Below are 23,946 nucleotides of genomic sequence, written 5' to 3'. Positions count from 1 at the left end.
TTAAACTCTTCATTCATTAATCCTGTTAACTCAAAGCTTATTTAATAACATAAGCTCTTGGTTATGAACTAGATGTTAGGAACAATAGAGAAATGTAGAGCTAATGTAATGAGTTAAAAGGATTGGGGCTGTAGGAATAACGTTACCAGGAATAACTTGAGGATTGTTTGCTACTGTAGCTAGCTATGATTTTCCAAATAAGGAGGTGCCTGTTTTTCTCACATAAAAGTAATTGTGCAGGTAGGCTGAGGCTGACATTGGTTCAGTTGCTTAAACATGGTTAAGGCTGGCTTCCCTGTGCTTCTCTTCACTCTCCTTTCTGGTGCATGATGACCAAGAGAGCTCCTGTCATCATGTCTCCATCCATCATGTCTCCATCCAATTAAAAGTAAAGAAAATGCAACATGAGCCCTGCCTGCACTCATGGTCAGGAAAAGCAAGAGGCTTTTTTTGAATTCTAGTAGAATTTTGCATAAGCCTCTTGGTTTTAAAAAAAAGATGAAATTTAAAATAATAAAATAAAATAAAGCACAAACTCTGAGGCCAAAGTGATAGGATTTAAATCTGTGCTCTGCCACTTAGGAAAATTACTTAAATTCTCTGTTGTTTAGGTTGCACACCTGTAAAATGGGAGGAGGAAAATAATATTTGACTCATGGTTTTTAAAATATGAGATGTTATTTCTTTAATAAACAGCTGCTATCATTTCAGAACACTTGCTATTTAGGCACTTAGGAATTTTTCACTAGAAGAAATGTAAAGAAAGACGATGGGCATTTGTAATGGATTTAACACTCATCATTTGACTGCCTGACTGACCCCCAGAGCTGTGATTTTACTCATGAATTTTTCAGAAGTCCCTTAGCTAGCAATGAGCCTAACCAGCCTCCCACTGTCACCATTCAGTGCTCTTTTGTTCTTCTCTGTTTCCCCTCAAACTTGTTTACCCTCACACAGTGATGAAAACTTGCATTTCTTTTCTTTCCTTTTTAGAGACAGGGTCTTGCTCTGTCACTCAGGCTGCAATGCAGTGGTGTGATCATGGCTCGCTGTGGCTTCAAACTCCTGGGCTCAAGCAATACTCCCACCTCAGCCTCCCAGGTAGCTGGAACTACAGACGTACACCACCATGCAAAGCTAAATTTTTTATTTTTTGGTGTAGAGATGGGATAGTGCTGTGTTTCCCAGGATGGTCTCAAACTCCTAGCCTCAAGTGATCCTCCTGCCTCAGCCTCCCAAATTGCTGGGATTATAGGCAGGTATGAGCCACCTGTGCCTGGCCCCGTATTTCCTTTTTTTAAATAACAACTTTATTGAAATATAGTTCACATACCATAAATTCATTTATCAAAGTGTGCAATTCAGTGTTTTTTATAATATTCACGGAGCTGTGCATCTATCATCACAATCCATTTTAGAAGCTTTCATTACCCTGTAGAGAAATCCACACTTCTTAGCCACTAGGTTCTACTCCCCCCATCCCCCTGTGTTTGCATAGGCAACCACTGATCTATTTTCTGTCACTGTAGATTTGCCTAATCTGGACCTTTTTTTTCTTCTTTTTTTTTGAGACACGGAGTCTTGCTCTGTCATCTAGGCTGGAGTGCAATGGTGCGATCTCAGCTCACTGCAATCTCTGCCTCCTGGGTTCAAGCAGTTCTTCTGCCTCAGTCTTCTGAGTAGCTGGGATTATGGGCACCTGCCACCACACCTGGCTAATTATTGTATTTTTAGTAGAGACAGGCTTTCACCATGTTGGTCAGGCTGATCTCAAACTCCTGACCTCATGGTCTGCCTGCCTCGGCCTCCCAAAGTGGGATTACAGGTGTGAGCCACCTCATGCAGCTTGGACCTTTTATATAAATAGGATTGTGCAATATGTGATCGTTTGTGGCTGGCTTTTTTTTTCCCTCTTAGCACAGTGTTTTCAGAGTTCCTTCCTGTCATAGCATGTGTCAGTATTTCGTTCCTTCTATGGCTGAATAATATTCCATGGTAGAGACACACCACATTTTGTTTATTCATCAGTTGATGAACATTTGGGTTGTTAACATGTATTGGCCACTGTGAATAATGCTGCTATGAAGATTCATTTATGAGTTTTTGTGTGGACATATATTTTTATTTCTCTGGGATATATACCTAGGAGAGAAATTGTTGCATTCTATGATACTGTACATTTAGCCTTTTGAGAAACTGTTTTCCAAAGTGGTTATACCAGTCAGGTGCAGTGACCCAGACCTGTAATCCCAGCTACATGAGAGGCTGAGGTGGGAGGATCACTTGAGCCTGCAAGTTAAAAGAGACCAGCCTAGGCAAGATAGTGAGATCCTATCTCGATTTTTTTAAAAATCAAATTAAAATAACAAGAAAGAAACACCCAAACAAAGTGGTTAAACCATTTTATGTTCCCAACAATAATGTATGTGGGTTCCAATTTCTTCACATTTTCACCAGCATTTCTTTTTTTGAGACAGGATCTCGCTGTGTCGCCCAGGCAGGAGTGCAGTGGTGTGATCATGGCTCACTGCAGCCTTGAACTCTCAGACCCTTGCGATCCTTTTACCTCAGCCTCTTGAGCAGTTGGGACTACAGTCACAAGCCACCACACTCAGCTAATTTTTTTATTTTTAGTAGAGACAGGGTTTCACTATGTCGCTCAGGCTGGGTTTCAAACTCCTGGACCCAAGTCATCCACCTGCCTTGGCCTCCCAAACTGCTGGGATTATAGGAGTAAACCACCATGCCTAGTCCTCTATCTCTTTTCTCTCTGCCTTTTTTCCTTGGTAGATTGAAATGTATCATGTACCAGCTATCCATCCAATGACTGCCCATCAGTTCAAAATTCACCCTTCACTGCCTGCTCTGCAAACATAGACATGGGTTCCTTACATGCTTCCTCTATCAGCTGGTGCATTATTAAATGTTCTCATTACATTGTGCTAGAGGGACTTTGTAAGAGGCTGTTCTTTCTGATTGTAGTGTGTCAATCTCCACAGCCAGTGAGCTTGTCCAGCACTGGGCTCCTGCCCTGCATGGTGCTCAGCAGCACCCAGTGACCAGCAGTTTCTCTGCACCTGCGTGGGTGGTTTTGTAGTGAGACAACTGTTCATTAATAGCTTAATCTAGCACCATAGAAGGTGGATTTTCAGCAAATTCCAGAGGGCAGATTGCTAACATGTTCTACCATGTGGTAATGCAGCAATTCTGCCATTGAATTACCCATGACTGTGCCCTCTCCAAGGGTGGCTGGATCTCAGCCCTAGTGAGGAGTCCCTTCCTTGGTCAGTCCATCTCATCATAGGGATAGTAGGGGCAGTTACTGTTCATTGTATCAGCTGGTCCTATACTTTTTTTTTTTTTTTGAGACAGAGTCTCCCTCTGTTGCCCAGGCTAAAGCACAGTGACGAAATCACAGCTCACTGCAGCCATGACTTCCCTGGCTCAAGCAATACTCCCACCTCAGCCTCCTAAGTAGCTAGGACTACAGGTGTGCACCACCACACCTGGCTATTTTTTTTCTTTGGTAGAGACAGGGTCTCGCTGTGTTTCCCAGGCTGGTCTCAAACTCCTGGCCTGAAGCAATCCTCCTGCCTTGGCTTTTCATATTACTAGAATTATAAGCATGAGCCACCATGCCTGGCGTCTGATAGTCCTATGTTCTCTAGAGTTCTTTTTACTTTTTGGTAGCCAATCTCTTATTATGCTGTTACCCTGTTATAATGAATAATTCTCTGTATTAAATTTTACCACTTTAAACTTTTGAGTGGTTTTTGTCTCCTGATTGGACTCTAATATGCTAAGAAGGGTCCCTGGAGATAGACTCACACAGATGGGATTTGGGCATAGGTTTGGTTATCCAAGGGACCGTGCTGAGCTCCTTGCCAATGGGAAATGGGATGCTGGTGATTTCCAGGAAGTGACCTCACAGTTTTCTTGGGGGACTTTACTGGTCCTTCTTCAGGAAACCCTCTCCTTACCCCCATCATCACTCTTTCACTCTCATCTTTACTCATCTTTAGCGTCAGCCGAGATGTCTCACCCCACTCTCTATGACGCAACAAGAAGCCCCTGGGGAGCGTTTCAGTCCCACTCTGTACTTCTGTCATGTGCTCATCACAGTCTGGTAAGTGCTGGCATACAATTCCTAGATTAGTCCATTTTGCATTGCTATAAGGAAACACCTGAGGCTGGGTACTTTATAAAGAAAAACAGTTTATTTGGCTCACAGTTCTGCAGACTATACAAGTAGCATGGTGCCAGACTGGGCACAGTGGCCCACACCTGTAATCCCAGCACTTTGGGACGCTGAGGCAGGAGGATTGCTTGAGCCCAGAAGTTTGAAACCAGCCTGGGAAACATGGTGAGACATTGTCTCTACTAAAAATAAAAAAAAAAAATCAGCCAGGCATGGTGGTGCACTGATGCATGCGTATGGTCCCAGCTACTTGAAGATCTCTAGCCCAGGAGGTCAGGGTCGCAGTGAGCCATAATTACACCACTGCTCTCTAACCTGAGTGTCAGAGTGAGACCCTGTCTCAGAAAAAAAAACCATAGTGCCAGCGTCTGCTGGTGAGGACCTCAGGAGGTTTCCACTCATGGTAGAAGGTGAAGGAGGAGCTGGCACGTCACTTGGTGAGAAGACGGAGCAAGGGACAGGGGAGGAGGTGCTAGGCTCTTTAAACAGTCAGCTCTCACATGAACTAGTAGAGAGAGAACTCACTCATTACCATGGGGAGGGCACTAAGCCATTCATGAGGGATCTGCCCCCATGACCCACACACCTCCCACCAGGCACCACCTCCAACATTAGGGATTTAATTTCAATATGAGAATTGGAGGAGACAAACATTCAAACTATATCAATTTCCTGCTACCCTATAAGCTCTGTGAGAGCAGAAACTCTTATACCTTGTTCACTGCTGTTTCCTGGGCACCTATTATAGTGCCTGGTATGTAGTAGGTGCTCAAGAAATATTTGTTAGAGCCTGATGTGTTGGCTCAAGCCTGTAATTCCAGCACTTTGGGAGGAGGGGGCCAGGGGATTGCTTGTGCCCAGGAGTTGAAGACCAACCTGGGCAACTTAGTGAGACCCTGTCCCTAGAAAAAATAATAAACTGGTTGGGTGCAGTGGCTCGTGCCTGTGATCCCAGCAGTTTGGGAGGCTGATGTGGGTGGATCACCTGAGGTCAGGAGCTCAAGGCCAGCCTGGCCAACACGGTGAAACCCCGTTTCTACTAAAAATACAAAAATTAGCCAGGCATGGTGGCATACACCTGTAATCCTAGCTACCTGAGAGGCTGAGGCAGGCGAATTGCTAGAACCTGGGAGTTGGAGGTTGCAGTAAGCTGAGATCGCCCCACTGCACTCCAGCCTGGGTGACAGGGTGAGACTTTGTCTCAACAACCAAAAAAAAAAAAGAAAGAAAGAAAAAAGAAAAAATAGTATACTTAACCAGGTGTGGTGGTACATGCCTGTAATCCCAACTACTTGGGAGGCTGAGGTGGGAGGATTACTTGAGCCCAGAAGATGGAAGCTGCAGTGAGCCATAACCACCCCACTGTACTTCAGCCTGTGTGACAGAGGGGGACTCTGTCTCAAAAAAAGTAAAAAAAAAAAAAAAAAAAAGTGAACAAGAAAAGGTGCCAGGAGAGTACCGTGAATGTGGGTCATGTCAGTACAGTGTAGGGACTCGGGCAGGAGTAGCTGGACCCCAAGAGTAGGTTGGTGGAGACCAGGTCATTCATCCTAAGCAGTTTGCCTTGTAGCATGTAGATCAAATATCCCACGTTGGCTGCTGGTGACTGAACTGGGCTTCCTGTTTCTGTGTTTGGTTTGACCATCACAGTGTTGAAGAACTGTTGAAGTGAATACCTTGCAGTTTGCTACAGTTTCCCCCGCTCTCCCACATTACTCCAGCCTCCTTCCCTCATGGAGGTTGCCTGACCCGCTGATACCTGTGTTTGCTATTCCTGCAGATGGGTGGGTAGGAGGCAATTTAAGGAGGAAGATTTAATATATGAGTTATAGAAAGATAAATAGACTGGGCACAGTGGCTAAAGCCTATAATCCCAGCACTTTGGGAGGCCAAGGCGGGAGGATTAGTTTGACCCAGGAGTTCAAGACCAGCCCGGGCCACATAGTGAGAAACCCCTCTCTACAAAAAATTTAAAAATTAGCCAGGCATGGTGGCATGCACCTACAATCCCAGCTACTCAGGAGGCTGAAGTGAGAGGATAGCTTGAGTCCAGGAATTGAAAGCCCCAGTGAGCCGTGATCTTGCCACCGTACTCCAGCCTGGGTGATAGAGTGAGAGACCCTATCTCAGAAAAAAAAAAAAGCAAGAGAGAGATAAATAGATCCAGCATTGGTGGGAGTGTGCTTTTGAGTGCTCTTTAGGAGAAAATTTTATTTTAACATTTTTTTCTTCTTTAAATTTTTTATATTCTCTTTTTTTTTTTTGAGATGGAGTTTTGCTGTCACCCAGGCTGGAGTACAATAACACAGTCTCAGCTCACTGCAACCTCCACCCCCTGGGTTCAAGTGATTCTCCTGCCTCAGCCTCCTGAGTAGCTGGGACTACAGGCCCGTGCCACCATACCCAGCTAATTTTTGTATTTTTAGTAGAGACGGGATTTCTCCATGTTGGCCAGGCTGGTCTTGAACTCCTGACCTCGTTATCCACCCGCCTCGGCCCCCCAGAGTGCTAGGATTAGAGGCGTGAGCCACTGTGCCTGGCCAAATTTTTGTATTCTAGCAAACTGTTTCTTCAACAAGGAGAAATTAATTTCATCCAAAGAGCCCTAGGAGCAGGGCAGACTCAGAAAATCAGAGGCACTGTAGTCAGTTTGAGCAGCTTATATCTTTGGACCGCTAAGTTGGCCAGCATCAGTCTGGGTCCATTCTCTCCTCTTTACTTTCTCAAATACAAAGTGCCCTGCTGGAATCTGAAGTCGGATATGCAGTAGATCAGCAGTGACTCAGCAGCTTGCTATGTTTTGAGGCCTTATGCTAGGAAATGTGCGGGATACAAAATGTAAGGAAAGGCTGGAATAGAGCATCTCCTGGGGAAACAAGAGCCAGAGATACGGTGTTGCCCCATGGAGACAGCCAGCTGGTATTTGGCAGTGCTTTGTGGAAAGGCTGTACTTTGGTAAGGTCTCTACAATCTGGAATGTGGCCTACACTATTATAGGCACCCAAACTCCAGTTTTTTGTTTGTTTGAAGACAGAGTCTCGCTCTTGTCACCTATGCTGGACCTCAGTGGTGCGATCTCGGCTCACTGCAACCTCCACCTCCCGGGTTCAACTGATTTTCCTGCCTCAGCCTCCTGAGTAGCAGGGATTACACACGTCTACCACTACACCCAGCTAATTTTTGTATTTTTAGTAGAGATGGGGTTTCACCATGTTGGCCAGGCTGGTCTCGAACTCCTGACCTCAGGTGGTCTACCGCCTTGGCCTCCCAAAGTGCTGGGATTACAGGTGTGAGCCACTGCGCCTGGCCAAACTCCAGTTTTTCATGTTCCCTGCATAGGTCAGGGTTGTAGGGAGTGATTCATTATAGCAGAACTCCCTCGATTTTAAGGCAGGTATTCTATTTATTAATTGACAAAAGGAGGCATATTTCTCCCCTGGTAATATAAAGATTTAGGTCCTTTTCCCAGGGTCTCTGTTTCCACCGTGAGGGTTCTTGAAAAACTAAGCAGAGGATGAGGAAAAGACTGTAAACAAGCTTGCTGGTCCCTCCCTGTCCTACAAAAGAGCATACCTCTTCTGTAACCAGAAGACCCTTTTCTTTAGTCAAGGCTGGACAGACTGAGATGAGGGGGTGTCTGTGTGTCTGCGTGCGTGCGTGGGTGTGTGTGCGTGTGTGGGGGTTGTGTGTGTATGTATGTATGTGTATGTTGAGACAGAGTCTCACTCTGTCACCCAGGCTGGAGTGCAGTGGTGAGATCAGAGCTCACTGCATCTTCCACTTCTGCAGCTTCCACTTTCATCCTCCCACTTCTGCAGCTTCCACTTTCATCCTCCCACTTCAGCCTGCAGAGTAGCTGGGACTATAGGAATGTGCCACCGCACCCAGCTCATTTTCTAATTTTTTGTAGAGATGAGGTTTCACTGTGTTGCCTAGGCTGGTCTTGAACTCCTGGCCTCATGGCATCCGCCTGCCTTAGTCTCCCAATGGGCTGGGATTATAGGTATGGGCCACCTCAGCTGACCTGCAATGATTTTTCAACAATGTGATTCCTCTTTTACAGAACCACCTAAGCTGAAGATTCCCTTGAGAACAAGGGCTAGCCTGTGATTTCATGACCTTTCTTCCATTTGTGGTTCTTGTCAATTGGAATTTAAATGACCTTTTATCAAGATGGATAAACCCAAGTTTCCCAGTGCTGGAATATAGAAAATGGATGGATAAGTAAGTCCCACTCAGCACCCATAGCCCAGGCCTGGGGACCTCAACACACAGACATCACCTTTCATTGTGAGTAGCTCAGAGATGACATTCTTGGTTGTCAAGTACCCACTGGCAATAGTTTATATAACAGCAAGTGAAGGAATAAATAGTCACCAAAACATTTTCTGTTCCCAATTCCAGCATTAATTGGATTAGTTATCTTATGAAGAATTTTCATATACCACAGTCCTGACCATATCTTCAAGTCAACAGAAAAATTCTATTAAACAGTCAACCTTCTGTCTCACTCTGTTGCCCAGACTGGAATGCAGTGGTGCAATTATGGCTCACTGCAGGCCCAAGCAGTCCTCCTGACTCAGCCTCACAAGTAGCTGGGACTACAGGTGCTTGTCACCACACCTCACTAATTTTCTCATTATATATATAAATATATATATGGAATTGGAGGAGGCAGTATAGTGAGTCACTGTCTGTATTATTTTTAAAAAATTGCCAAGCTTTACCCTGGAAGGTTTATTTACAATTTAAACATCACTAATAGTATAAGAAAATGCCCATTTCACTGCACCTTTGCCAGCACACGGTATTATAATTTAACCAGTTATTTTCTGTTTGATTATTTCTAATAAATAAAAGACCTCATATTACTTTATTTTCATTTGTCACTTTTTTTTTTTTTTTTTTTTGAGACAGAGTCTTGCTCTGTCACCAGGCTAGAATGCAGTGGCGTGACCTTGGCTCACTGCAACCTCCGCCTCCCAGGTTCAAGCAATTCTCCTGCCTCGGCCTCCTGAGTAGCTGGGATTACAGGCACACGCCACCATGCCTGGCTAATTTTTGCATTTTTAGTAGAGACAGGGTTTCACCATGTTCATCAGGCTGGTCTTGAACTCCTGAACTCATGATCCACCCACCTCGGCCTCCCAAAGTGCTGGGATTACAGGTGTGAGCCACCGTGCCTGTCCTATTTGTCACATTTTAATATATTTTCTTATGTTAGCTTGTTAGCTTTATTTCTTTATTGTCTTTTTTTTTTTGAGACTAAGTCTTGCTCTGTCTTCCAGGCTTGAGTGTAGTGGCACAAGCACAGTCTGAACTTACCACAGCCTTGACCTCCTGGGCTCAGGTGATCCTTCCACCTCTGTAGCTGGGACTATAGGCACATGCCACCATGCCTGGCTATTTTTTTTTTTTTTTTTTTTGGTACAGACAATGTCTTGCTATGTTTCCCAGGCTGGTCTGGAACTCCTGGCCTCAAGCAGTCCTCCCCCACCGCCTCCCAAAGTGCTGGTATTATAAGTGTGAGCCACCATGCCTGGGCTGTCTGTAACTTTTCCATTTATTTATAGAGTTAATGTGTCTTTTACTAATTCGATGATCTATTTAATCTCATTAAATTATAAAAATAGTAAATATTTTTAAGAAAGAAGTGAAAAATTTCCTTTACTCTTTAGTCCGATAATCTTATCTCAGGAAACAATTGTTATTGAGAAAATGGGCCATATTTTTCAAGATATAGGCTAATTGGGCATCACTTCACGTTTTCATATTTTGTGGACATCTATGCCAATACCTATTGATCTTTCTTATTCCTTTTCATGGTTGCATAATATTTTATTATATGAATGTATCACAGTTTACCAGTCAGCCGCTGTAGGCATTTAGGCTCCTTCTAATATTTGCTTTGAGCTCTTTATATAATTAAAAATTAACCCCCTCAGCCAGATGTGGCAGCTCACACCTGTAATCCCAGCACTTTGGAAGGCTGAGGTGGGAGAACTGCTTGAGGGTAGGAGATTACCATAAGCCTGGTCAACATAATGACACTTTGTCTCTACTAAAAATTTAAAAAAAAAATGAGCTGGACATTGTGGTGCACACCTGTAGTCCCAGCTCCTGGGGAGGCTGAGACTGGAGGATCACTTGAGCCTAGGAGGTTGAGGCTGCAGTAAGCTATGATCACACCACTGCACTCCAGCTTTGGTAACAGAGTAAGACTGTGTTTCTTAAATAAAATAAAAATCAGGTGGGAAGATTGCTCAAGTCCAGGAGGTTGAGGCTTCAGTGAGCTGTGATCGCACTACTGCAGTACAGCCTAGGCAATAGAGCAAGACCCTTTCTCAAAAAATAAAATAAAATAACAATTACCCTTTATCATATTTCCCAGTGACACCTTCCCTCCTACATTTTTCCTAGAAGCCCTTGAATTTTGTTTGCTTTTCACATACCATTTAAAACTTTTAAGTACTGATGTCTGTCTGTGTCATCCCTCTTTTTTTTTTTTTTTAAAGAATGTCTTTTTGTCACTTTCAGCTGAATCTACCACGAAAGACTTCAGAGTCCAGGAAGAGAGACTGACTGGGCAACATCTTATTCAGGTACAAAAAGACTTGGACTATAACACAAAAATGGTCAAATAACAGTACATGCATGAAGTGCAATGGGAAGCTCTTCTGGAGGGTGAGAGAAGCTTCCAGTTAAGGTAACATTGAAGCCGGGTCCTGAAAGATGAGGAAGAGTTGCGTGAGAGTGGGGAGGGAAGGGAGAGGTGGAGGGATGGTGAATAGGCTGGGGTGGGATGGAGTGAGCTGCCCAGGCAGGGAAACCAGCACTGTAAAGACCTGGACAATGAAGATGGCACATTTTGTTCAGGGAGTGGTGAAGTAAGTGTGGCAGGAATGCATTGGAGAGACAGTAATTTGCTTGTATGGAATTTTGCCTGAGAGACCTCATTACAGTTTCTAATCTGTTGATGTTATCATGCATCCCTGTCCTTGTCAAATAGTTTGGAATAGGTGTAATGATCACAATAACACCAATCATAGTATTTCATTAGTTCTCACAAAATCACAGGTAGGTGCCACAGTTATCCCCATTTTGCACACAAAATGATGAAGACCTGTGGATAGTAAGTGATTTGCCCAAGCTCACCTGGATATTAAGACTGAGTCAAATGTTGGGTCTTGTTTGACTTTAATGCTTGCTTTGTTCATGAGCACCATGCATTGCCTCTCCTATGCAGTTAAGCATGTAGACAGGTGAGAGAAGAACCCATGTTTCTCTCTACTCACACACTTCTGACCAAATGTGTGTGCGGAGTTTCTACACCAATTCTCCAACTCTCTGGATACCAACTGCGTATCCCACAATTCCATTCTGACGCTACCTGGAGTTAGTGCAGACCCTAGAGTTTAAGGGCTCAGTCCCACGAGACCACCCTCACTTCAGATGCCAGTTGCAAGTTCTAGGTTGTCACCTATATTTTGAACAACCAGTTAGAAATCAGGGGCTCCCATGACCCTCTTCTTGGGTTTAATTATTTGCTAGAACAACTCACAGAACTTAGAAAAACAGGTTTTTTTTTCTTTTTTTTTTTTAAGAGACAAGGTCTCGCTCTGTTGCCCAGACTGGAGTGCACTGGTGCAATCATAGCTCATTGAAGCCTCAACCTCCAGGGCTCAAATGATTGTCCTGCTTCAGCCTCTCAAGTAGCTGGAATTACAAGTTTCCCACCACCACATCTGGCTAATTTTTTTAATTTTTTGTATTGATGGGGTCTTGTTACGTTGCCCAGGCTGGTCTCAAATTCCTGGGCTCAAGTGATTCCCCCACCTCTGCCTCTGAAAGTGCTGGGATTACAGGCATGAGCCACCACATCTGGCCAGTTTATTTTCTATTACTGGCTCAATGTAAAGGCTGCATCTCAGGAACAGCCATTGAAAGAGAGGGCAAGGTCAGTGGGGAGGGGCACAGAGCTTCCATGCCGTCTGTTGGGCACGCTACCCTCCCAGCACCTCCTTGTGTTCAGCAACACAGAAGCTCTCCAAACCCTGTTGTTTAGGATTTTTATGGAGGCATGATTGATAAAATCATTGGCCATTGGTGGTTAAGTCAATCTCCAGCCCCTTTTGCCTCCTGGAGTTCAGCCAGTAAGGCTGAAAGTTCCAAGCCTCAAAAAATGTGGTTGGGGTTGGGCGCGGTGGCTCACGCCTATAATCCCAACACTTTGGGAGGCCGAGGTGGGCAGCTCACCTGATGTCAGGAGTTCAAGACCAGCCTGACCAACATGATGAAACCCCGTCTCTACTAAAAATACAAAAACTAGCTGGGCATGGTGGCACATGCTGTAATCCCAGCTACTCAGGAGGCTGAGGCAGGATAATCACTTGAACCTGGGAGGAAGAGGTTGTGGTGAGCCGAGATTGTCCCATTGCACTCCAGCCTGGGCTACAAAAGCCAAACTCCGTTAAAAAAAAAAAATGTGGTTGGTTCCTCTGGCAACCAGCCCTTCTGAAGCAGTCTAGGAACTTCCAGCCACCCAGGCATCTCAACAGCATCCCACAGGCTTTCTTACCATGCTGCAGATCTGAAAGAACTTAGAGGCCCTTGTGTCAGGAACCTGGGACTAAGACCAAATATTAAAACAGAAGGTGCTCCTATTACCTCTATCACTAAGGACTTTATAAGAGCTTTAGAAGCTTTGTGCCAGGAACCAGGGGCAAATACCAAATATATATTTCTTTTCTTGTATTTGAGACAGAGTCTCACTCTCCCACCCAGGCTGGAGTGCAGTGATGTGATCGTAGCTCACTGCAGCCTTGACCTCCTAGGCCAAAGCAATCCTTCCACCTTAACCTCTCCGGTAGCTGGGACTACAGGTGTGCATCACCATGCCCAGCTGATTTTAATTTTAATTTTGTAAAGGCAGGGTCTTGCTATGTTGCCAAGGCTGATCTTGAACTCTTAGCCTCAAGCATTCCTTCCTCTTTGGCCTCCCAAAATGTTGGGATTACAGATGGGAGCCCCCATGCCCACCAATCACAACGATCTTTATAAGAGAAAGGAGGTAGGAGAGTCAGAATTAGAGAAGGAGATGTGGTGATGGAAGAAGAGGTCAGAGAGGAAGATTTGAAGATGCTGTGTGGGGAGCCAAATTCACATTCCCATGCATTGGCAAGGCCTGCAGACAGGGAAGTAGGTGGCATGGCAAGGACCCCACCGAAGATCCTGTTATGGGTACCTTCCTGTTCTTACCAGATCAGTGAAGCGCTGTGAATGGCTTTTCATAGTTAATAGTTAGCACAGGGCAGACTGCAGAGGCCGCATCAAAGGAAGACGAAGATAGTTATTGTGTGAACTTTTGACCCCTGGCATGTATGAAAACACTGAATAAACTAGAGCTGTTGGCGCTTCCCTATCAGGGAACCGTCCCTCCTAATCCCGCTTCTCTGTGTCTTTCTTCCACCATTCTCACTACTTCTCGGTGCATCCCTGAATAACCCCTGCGGCAGGACCGCTAGAATGCTGCACTTCAGACTTTGAAGATGGAGTCAGGGGCCATCTTCAAGGTGAGTCAAGGAATGGGAGTGGCTTCTAGAAACTGGAAAAGGCAAGGGAGCACATTCTCTCTAGAGCCTCCAAAAGGAATGCAGCCCCTCTGACATCTTGACTTTAGCCTTACTAGACCTAGCTGGGTTTCTGGGCCCCAGAACTGTAAGATGGTAGATTTCTGGTGTTTTAAGCCACTAAATGTAGGGTAGTTTGTTGCAGCAGCAAGAAGAAATGAACATGAAGCCAGGGGCAGTTGCTCGTGCCTGTAATTCCAGCACTTTGGGAGGCTGAGGTGGGAAGATTGCTCAAGCCCAGGAGCTTAAGACCAGCCTGGGCAACATAGTGAGACCTCATGTCTACAAAAATTTTAAAGAAAAGGCCAGGCACGGTGGTTCACGCCTGTAATCCCAGCACTTTGGGAGGCCAAGGCGGGTGGATCACGAGGTCAGGAGTTCAAGACCAGCCTGGCAAAGATGGTGAAACCCCGTCTCCACTAAAAATACAAAAATAAGCCTGATGTGGTGATTGGTGCCTGTAATCCCAGCTACTTGGGAGTCTGAGGCAGAGAATCACTTGAATCCGGGAGGCAGAGGTTGCAGTGAGCCAAGATCACGCCATTGCACTCCAGCCTAGGTGACAGAGTAAGACTCTATCTCAAAAAAAAAAAAAAAAAAAAAAAATTAGCCAGGTGTTGTGGCATGCACCTGTAGTCTCAGCTCCTAGGGAGGCTGAGACAGGAGGATTGTTTAAGCTTAGGGGGTTGAGGTTGCTGTGAGCTGTGATTGCACCACTGTACTTTAGCCTGGCCAATAGAGCAAGACCCTGTCTAAGAAAGAAAGAAAAAGAGAGAGAGAGAGAGAGAAAGAAAGAAAGAAGGAAAGAAAGGAGCATGGTGGGAATGGGGACAGATGGCAATGTTAAGTAGAGTGGTCAGGGTTGGCCTCTTAAGTGGAAATTGAGCAAAAGTTTGAAGCAGGTGATGGAGCTGGCCAAGGTGCTGAGGGAAGAGCACTGTAGGCTGAGTCAACAGATAAAGGCGTTAGGAGGAAACTCCCAGGTGTGTCTGAGCCTCTGGAAGGAGGCCAGAGGAGCAAAGAGATAGAGGGAGTGAAGCAGGCGAGGAGGCCAGGGAGTTGCTGGGCTGGGATCAGTACAGATCATGTAAGCCCTGGAGGCTATTGCTGGGGCTTTGGCTTTTACTCTGACTGAAATGGGAACTGTGGGTGGGGGTGTTGGGGGTGGGTTCTGAGCAGAGAAGCAACGTGATCTTTCTCCTGATTTAAAAGCACCCCCTGGCTGCTGAGTTGAGAAAGACTGTGGGAAGATTTGTGTAGAAGCAGGGGTGCTGAGATTTGGCAACATCCAGGTGGGAGATGAAGTCAGTCAATAGGATTTCCTGACAGACTGGATGTAAGCTGTGAGAGAAGGCAGGAGTCAAGGTTGAGTTTGGTTCTAATTGAATTATTAAGTAATTTTTGAAAACACTACTGCCTTTCCCAGACCTACCAAGTAAATGATGCTAGATTAAAGAAATCTCAAGTCAGGCCACACAGGTGCAGTGGCTCACACCTATAGTTGCAACAGTTTGAGAGGCAGAGATGGGAGTATATTTTAAGGCAGTGAGTTCGAGAACTGCCTTGCAACATAGCAAGACCTCCTCTCTACAAAAATAAAAGAAAGAAATTTAATAAAATATAATAAATATAGCCGGGCATGGTGGTGTGTACCTATGGCCCCAGTTACTCAGGAGGCTGAGGTGGGCAGATCTCTTGAGGCTAGGAGTTTGAGACCATCTTGGACAACATAGACTTCTCTGTCTACAAAAATTAAAAAAAAAATAGCCTGATATGGTGGTACTTATCTGTATTCCCAGGTACTGGTGCAGCTGAAGCAGGATGATCTCTTGAGCCCAGCTGGTCAAGGCTGCAGTGAGCTATGATTATACCACTGCACTCCAGCCTGTGTAACAGAGCGGGACCCTGTCTCAAAATACAAATATGAATGAAGTGAAATCTCAAGTCAGACCAGTCCCTTCTAGAATATGCAGGCCTTGCAACCACATAGCTGCATGATCAGGATTATGTGGCTGTGGATGAGGAGACCCCTGCCCAGTTGTTGTTGGCTATATAATCAGTTTATTTATTTTTATTTATTTATTTATTTATTTTTGAGACGGAGTCTCGCTCTGTCGCCCAGGCTGGAGTGCAGTGGCGCAATCTCGGCTCACTGCAAGCTCCGCCTCCCGGGTTCAAGCAATTCTCCTGCCTCAGCCTCTCCGAGTAGCTGGGACTACAGGTGCCCGCCACCACGCCCGGCTAATTTTTTTGTATTTTTAGTAGAGACGGGGTTTCACCGTGGTCTCGATCTCCTGACCTCGTGATCCGCCCGCCTCGGCCTCCCAAAGTGCTGGGATTACAAGCGTGAGCCACCGCGCCCAGCCTGCTAATCAGTTTATTTTTAAATATAGTAATCAGATATATTTCATCATACTTAAAGGTCTCAAATATGTCTTGGTTTTGGAATTCTCCTTGGAACAGTTTGTAACATCTTATTGGCTCCATCATTCCCTAATTTTTTTTATCTTATCAGTTTTTAATAAGATCAGAATTGATATTAGACTACCTAATCAGTTTTGATTAAGGAGAAAATGAAATTGTGTTGTTCACACTTTATCCAAGATTGGTGTCATATTTGCTAAATCAAATCAATACTTGAACAAATGCAAAATTAGGGCTTCTTTATCATGAAACACTATGTCATTCTTGAAGAAGATGCCTTTTTTTATTATTTTTATTTTTTAAAGATGGTGTCTTGCTTTTGTCGCCCAGGCTGGTGTAATGGCGTGATTTTGGCTCACTGCAACCTCTGCCTTCTGGGTTCAAGCAATTCTCCTGCCTCAGCCTCCTGAGTAGCTGGGATTACAGGCGCCCGCCACCACACCCATCTAATTTTTGTATTTTTAGTAGAGATAGGGTTTCACTGTTTTGGCCAGGCTGGTCTCAAACTCCTGACCTCAGGTGATCTGCCCACCTCAGCCTCCCAAAGTGCAGGGATTACAGGCATGAGCCACCATGCCTGGCCTCCATTTCTTTTTTGTAGTCTTTGATAAACAGCTGCTATCATTGCAGACTTGCTATTTAGGCACTTAGGAATTTTTCACTAGAAGGCATGTAAAGAAAGACCATCAGCATTTGTAATGAATTTAGCATTCATTCTTTGACTGCATGACTGTCCCCAGAGCTGTAACTTTACTAATGAATGTTTCAGAAGCCATTTAGCTAGCAACTGGGCCTAACTAGCCACTTACTCTCATTATTCAGTGCTCTTTTATTCTTGTCTATTTCTCCTCAAACTTGGCTACACTCACAAAGTGATATAAACTTGTATTTTCTTTCCTTTTTAGAGACAGGGTCTTGCTCTCTCGCCCAGGCTGCAGTACAGTGGCATGATCATGGTTCACTGTAGCCTCAAACTCCTGGGCTTAAGCAATCCTCAGTCTCCCAAGTAGCTGTGACTACGGATGTGTGCCACCATGCCCAGCTAATTTTTTAATTTTTTATCATAGAGATGGGATCTCGCTAGGTTGCTCAGACTAGGCTCAAACTCCTGACCTCAAGTGATCCTCCTGCCTCAGCCTCCCAAAGTGCTGGGATTACAGGCAGGCATGACCACCTGTGCCCAGCCACTTATTATTTTAAATAAAAGCTTTATTAAAATGTGATTCACATACCCTTCAATTTATTTATTTATTAAAATCTGCAATTCAGTACGTTTTAGAATATTCACAGAGCTGTGCATCAATCACCACGGTCACTTTTAGAACCTTTCATTACCCTATAGAGAAATCCATACCTCTTAGCCATTACCTCCTACTCCCCCCGACCTGCCTTGGCCCCCAGCCTTAGGCAACCATTGATTCATTTTTTTGTCACTATAGAATTTCCTAATCTGGACAAATAGAATTGTACAATATGTGATCTTTTGTGGCTTTTTTTCCCTCTTAGCACAATGTTTTCAAAGTTCCTTTATGTCATAGTACGTATCAATATTTCATTTCTTCTATGGCTGAATAATATTCCATGGTAGAGACACAATGCATTTTGTTTATCTATTCATCAGTTGGTGGACATTTGGGTTGTTTCCACGTATTGGCTATTATGAATAATGCTGCTATGAAGATTGCTGTACAAGTGTTTGTGTGGACATATATTTCTATTTCTCTGGGATATATGCCTAGGAGTGAAATTGTTGCATTATATGATGACTGTATATTTAGTCTTTTGAGAAACTGCCAGTTTGTTTTCTAAAGTGGCTACACCAGTTGGGTGTGATGGCTCACACCTGTAGTCCCAGCTACTCAGGAGGCTCGGTTGGGAGGATGGCTTGAGCCCACAAGTTCAAGATCAGCCTGGTCAAGATAGCAAGACCCTGTCTTGATTTTTTAAAAAATCCAATTAAAATGACAAGAAAAGAAATACCCAAAGTGGTTACACGATTTTATGTTCCCACCAGTAATGTATGTGGGTTCCAATTCCTCCACATCTTCGCTGACTTTTTTTTTCTAGACGGGCTTGCTCTGTCTCTCAGGCTGCAGCACAGTGACGCCATCACAGTTCACTGCAGCCTTGACCTCCCAGGCACAAGTGATTTTCTCATCTCAGCCCCCTGAGTAGCTGATAATTACAAGTGCATGCCACCATGCCTGGCTAATTTTTATATTTTTTTGTAGTGATGGGGATTTACCATGTTGCTCAGGCTGATCTCTTACTCCTGGCCTCAAGTGATCTGCCCACCTCAGCCTCCCAAAGTTCTGGAATTACAGGCTAAGCCACTGTGCCCGGCCTTCACCAACATCTGTTATTATCTGTTTTTTTTTTTCTTTATATCTTAAAGCAGTATAAGAACAAGTGTGTTCAATTATAGTAAACAAAAAATATAATCTCAGGGCATTGGAGGGTGGGAGGGTGAGATAGGAAGATCTTTTGATGCCGGGAGTTTTTTGTTTGTTTGTTTGTTTGTTTGTTTGTTTGTTTTGAGACAGAGTCTCACTTTGTCACCCAGGGTGGAATGCATGCAGTGACGTGATCTTGGCTCACTGCAACCTCCGCCTCCCAGGTTCAAGTGGTTCTCCTGCCTCAACCTCCCGAGTACTGGGATTACAGGCCCATGCCACTACCACCCGGCCAATTTTTGTATTTTTAGTAGAGATGGGGTTTCGCCACGTTGGCCAGGCTGGTCTCGAACTCCTGACCTCGGATGATTTGCCTGCCTTGGCCTCCCAAAGTGCTGGGATTGCAGGCATGAGCCACCATGCCTGGCCTGATGCCAGGAGTTTTAGACCAGCCTGGGCAACCTAGCAAGACCTCGTCTCTACAGAATATTTAAAAATTAGCCAGATGTGGTGGTGGCTGCCTATAGTCTCTCTATTTTTTTATTTTTTTATTTTTTATTTTTTTACTTTTTGAGACATGGTCTGGCTCTGTCACCCAGGCTGGAGTGCAGTGGTGTGATTATGGCTCACTGCAGCCTGAAACTCCTGGGATCAAGTGATCAACCCTCCCACTTCATTCTACCACGTAGTGGGAACCACAGGTGCATGCCACCCGGGTCTCACTGTGTTACCCAGGATGGTCTTGAGCTCCTGGCCTCAAGTGATCCTCTCACCTTGGCCTCCAAAAGTGCAAGGATTACATGTATGAGCCACCATGCCTGGCCCCTACCCTGCCTATTGAGAACCAAAAGAATGATCCAAATTCTCCTTAGCTCAACTCGAGCCATTTCCCGATTGCTTCATCAGCAAGGAGCTGGTTATTGGGCTGTCCAGGCCTCCCAAGCAGCACAGAAACGAGGTGAGGGAGTTTTCCTGCTGCTCCACTCTGTGAGGAGTTGGGGGATGATGTTTACTCGTTTGCAGAGAGAGATGCCTTGTAGGTACCTTAGGATGGAGGGGACCCTGATTCCAATGTCCTTTTTTTCTTTAGAAACAGGATCTTGCTGTGTCACTCAGGATGGAGTTCAGTGGTCCTATCATGGCTCATTTGTAGCCTCAAATTCCCAGGCTCAAGCGATCCTCCCACCTCATCCCTCCCAGTAGCTGGGACTACAGGTAAGTGCCATGACACTTGGGGAATTTTGGGTTGGTTTTTTTTTTGTTTTTTTTTTTTTTTTTTTTTTTTGTAGAGATGGGGCCTCACTATGTTGCCAGGGCTGACCTTGAACTCCTGGACTCAAGGGATTTTCCTGCCTTGGCCTCCGAAAGTATTGGTAATACAGGCATGAGCCATTGTGACCACTATCTCTGGTTCTTAACCTTCTGCCTCCCTCTTCCACATTTAAAGAACGCTTGTAATTACTTGGGCTCACCCAGATACTCCAGGATAATCTTGTTTTAAAGTCAGCTGATTAGCAACATTAATCTCATCTGCACTCTTAATTCCCCCTTCCTACATAATTGTGCGGTGTAACATAGGACATGAGCAATTGGGGGTGGGGGTCTTTACCTTGGTCAGCACAGTGACTATTTTGTGTCAGGTACTGAGCTAAGCACTGGTGAATTAAACATGAATAACACACACTCCCTAATCTCCATTCATATATGGGAGGAGCACCTCACTTCCCATACTCCTGAGAATCTGGGGAGTCAAGGAAGGCTTCCAGGAGGAGATGATGCCAAAGCAGACAAGTGACAGAGGAGCCAAAGCTAGCCAGGAAGAGAGTAGAGATTTAAGGGGAAGCTTATTCTAAGCAGAGGGCATCACCCACTTCAGAGGCTCCCAGAGGAGAAAGAGTGGGCAATCAAGGGGAGGTGAGGCTCAGTTGGACTCTATAGCAGGTAAAATGGAGAGGGGCAAGCAGTGAGGCTGCCTTGCAAGGCAGGGCAGAGCAGGGGTTTGGACTTAATACCCAAGGCAAGGAGAAGTGATGTAAATGGGGGAGGAGTAATGTGATGAGATTCATGGATTAGAGATGTGGCCCAGGCTGCTGTGTGGAGAAGGCACCAGGGAAAGCAGATGGCTCAGTGGGTGTGCTGGAGACCTAAAGCAGGGGAAACACTGAGTTTAGGGAGAGGTTTTTTTTAAATCTAAGAAGTTCGATTAGTTTAAATGATGGTGAGAAGGAGCTAAAAGGGGGGCATAGGTAATGATACAGGGAAGTGGGAGGAAGAACTGACAAGTGAGGTTCCAGAGAGGGCGGGAGAAGAGAAGATTCCCACAGGGGGATTAGCACTTCCTTTTCTTTTCTTTTCTTTTTCTTTCTAAGACAGGGTCTCACTATCACCCAGGAGTGCAATGGCATGATCTTGGCTCACTGTAGCCTAGACTTCCCAGGCTCAAGGGGTCCTCCCACCCCAGACTCCAAGTAGCTGGAACTACAGGTGTGCATCACCACTACATCTGGCTAATTTTTTTCTTTTTTTGGTAGACACAGGGTCTCACTATGTTATGCAGGCTGGTCTCCAACTCCTGGCCTTGAGCGATCCTCCTGCCTAGTCTTCCCAAATTGCTGGGATTACAGGCTTGAGCCACAATGCCTGGCCTCTGCTAGTTCTGTATTCTCTCGAGTTGTCTTTACTTTGTGCTATTGTATCCCTCATTATGCTGATCCTCTATTAAAATTAATACTTTTTTTTTCAGATGGAGTTTCACTCTTGTTGCCCAAGCTGGAGTGCAATGGCACGATCTCAGCTCACTGCAACCTCCACCTCCCAGGTTCAAGCGATTCTTCTGCCTCAGCCTCCCAAGTAGCTGGAATCACAGGCATGTGCCACCACGCCCAGCTAATTTTGTGTTTTTAGTAGAGGTGGGGTTTCCCCATGTTGGTGAAGCTGGTCTCAAACTCCCGACCTCAGGTGATCTGCCTGCTTCAGCCTCCCAAAGTCCTGGGATTACAGGTGTGAGCCACTGCACCCGACCAAAATTTAATACTTTTTATATTAAATTTATATATATATATATTTTTACTTTTATTTTTTGATACCAGGTTTCACTCTGTCACCCAGGCTGGAGTGCAGTGGCACAGTCTCTGCTCACTTCAACCTTCACTTGCCAGGCTCAAGCAATTCTACTGCCTCAGACTCCTGAGTAGCTGGGATTACAGGTATGTACCACCACACCTGGCTAATTTTTGTGTTTTTTATAGACGGGGTTTTACCCTGTTTCCCAGGCTGGTCTCAAACTCCTGAGCTCAAAGCGATCCACCCGCCTTGGCCTCCCAAAGTGCTAGGATTACAGATTTGAGCCACCTTGCCCATTCTAGTTTAAACTTTTGAGTGGTTTGTATCTCCTGATTGGACTCCTACAAAGACAGAATTGATGCTAGGAAGGGTACCAGGAGATAGACCCACACAGATGAGATTTGGGCATAGGTTTGGTTATCCAAGGACTGGAGCTGAGCTCCTTGCCAATGGGACATGGGATGCTGGTGATTTCCAGGAACTGACCTCACAATGACTGAAGCTACCACTTATTGTTGATTGTGATGAAATGCCAGCTGAAGCATATGCCTTGTGAGCTTAGGGGTGCTACACTTGACCATGGCAGCAGTAAAGATGACTCTGAAGAATGGTATGGGATGGATCCTTTTGAATGCACTCAACCAGGGGTCTCCAACCACAGGGCCACAGAGCCGGAGGTGAGCAGCGGGCGAGTGAGGGGAAACTTCATCTGTATTTATAGCCCCTCCCATCACTCCCATGACCACCCGAGCGCCATGTCCTGTCAGATCAGCAGCAGCATTAGATTCTCATAGAAGCACGAACCCTGTTGTGAACTGTGCATGCGAGGGATCTAGGTTGCATGCTCCTTGTGAGACTCTAATGGCTGATGATCTGTCACTGTCTCCTGTCACCCTAGATGAACAGTCTTGATGCAGGAAAACAAGTTCAGAGATCCCACTGATTCTACATTATAGTGAGTTGTATAATTATTTCATTATATATTACAATGTAAGAATAATAAAAATAAAGTGCACAATATATGTAATGCACTTGAATCATCCCGAAATCATTTTCTTCACCCTCAGTCTGTGGAAAAATTGTCTTCCACAAATTCACTCTGTTTTTTTGGTAGAGACAGGGTCTTAATATGTTGCCCAGGCTGATCTCAAACTGCTTGCCTCAAGTAATATATCCCTCTCAGCCTCCCAAAGTGCTGAGATGGTAGGCATAAGCCACTATGCTCAACCAAGACTGAGTTTCTTAAACCAAATAAAGATTAAGTGAGATTACCTGAGCCCAGGTGGTTGAGGCTGCAGTGAGCCCTGATTGCACCACTGCACTCCAGCCTAGGTAACAGAATGACACTCTGTCTCAAAAAAAAAATAAAATAAAGTACAATAAAATATAAATTAACCCTTTATAACATTACCAGTAACTTTTCCTCCTAAGTGTTCCCCACAAGCCTTTGAATTTTGTTAAATTTTCACATACCGTTTAAACCGTTTAAGAACTTATGTCTGTCTGTGTCATCCCTCTTTTTCAAAAGAATGTCTTTTTGTCACTTCCAGCTGAATCTACCATGAAAGACTTCAGAATCCAGGAAGAGAGACTGACTGGGCAACATCTTATTCAGATACAAAAAGACTTGGACTATAACTCAAAAATGATCAAATAATAGTGCATGCATCAAGTGCAATGGGAAGCTCTTCTGAAGGGTGAGAGAAGCTTCCAGTTGAGGTAACATTGAAGCTGGGTCCTGAAAGATGAGGAAGAGTTGCGTAAGAGTGGGGAGGGAAGGGGGAGGTGGAGGGATGGTGAATGGGCTGGGAGGGGGGAAGGAGTGAGCTGCCCAGGCAGGGAAACCAGCACTGTAAAGACCTGGACAATGAAGATGGCACATTTTGTTCAGGGAATGGTGAAGTAAGAGTGGCAGGAATGCATTGGAGAGACAGAATTTACTTGTATGGAATTTTACCTGAGAGACCTCATTACAGTTTCTAATCTGTTGATGTTATCATGCATCCCTGTCCTTGTCAAATAGTTTGGAATAGGTGTAATGATCACAATAACACCAATCATAGTATTTCATTAGTTCTCACAAAATCACAGGTAGGTGCCACAGTTATTCCCATTTTGTGAATGAAGTGATGAGGACTTAGGAATGATGAGTGATTTGCCCAAGCTCACCTGGATATTAAGAGTGAGTCAAATGTCGGGTCTGGTCTGACTTTAATGTTTGCTTTGTTCATGAGCACCA

At 44.9% G+C, this 23,946-nt stretch overlaps 1 protein-coding gene across 1 annotated transcript in view; it reads left to right on the top strand.

Annotated features, from left to right (window-relative positions):
• LOC129490693 (putative uncharacterized protein FLJ92257) overlaps positions 1-23,946 on the top strand; it is a 75,503-nt gene that overhangs the window by 41,555 nt on the left and 10,002 nt on the right. Inside the window, exons 12-14 of the mRNA XM_063609960.1 lie at positions 4,023-4,126; positions 8,262-8,488; positions 10,736-10,800. The gene's annotated coding sequence lies outside the window, so the exon portion shown is untranslated. The remainder of the gene's footprint in view (positions 1-4,022; positions 4,127-8,261; positions 8,489-10,735; positions 10,801-23,946) is intronic.

Source organism: Symphalangus syndactylus, chromosome 9 (genome assembly GCF_028878055.3).
Source record: "Symphalangus syndactylus isolate Jambi chromosome 9, NHGRI_mSymSyn1-v2.1_pri, whole genome shotgun sequence".
NCBI classification, from domain to species: Eukaryota; Metazoa; Chordata; class Mammalia; order Primates; family Hylobatidae; genus Symphalangus; species Symphalangus syndactylus.
This window is presented reverse-complemented; position numbering and strand designations above follow the sequence as displayed.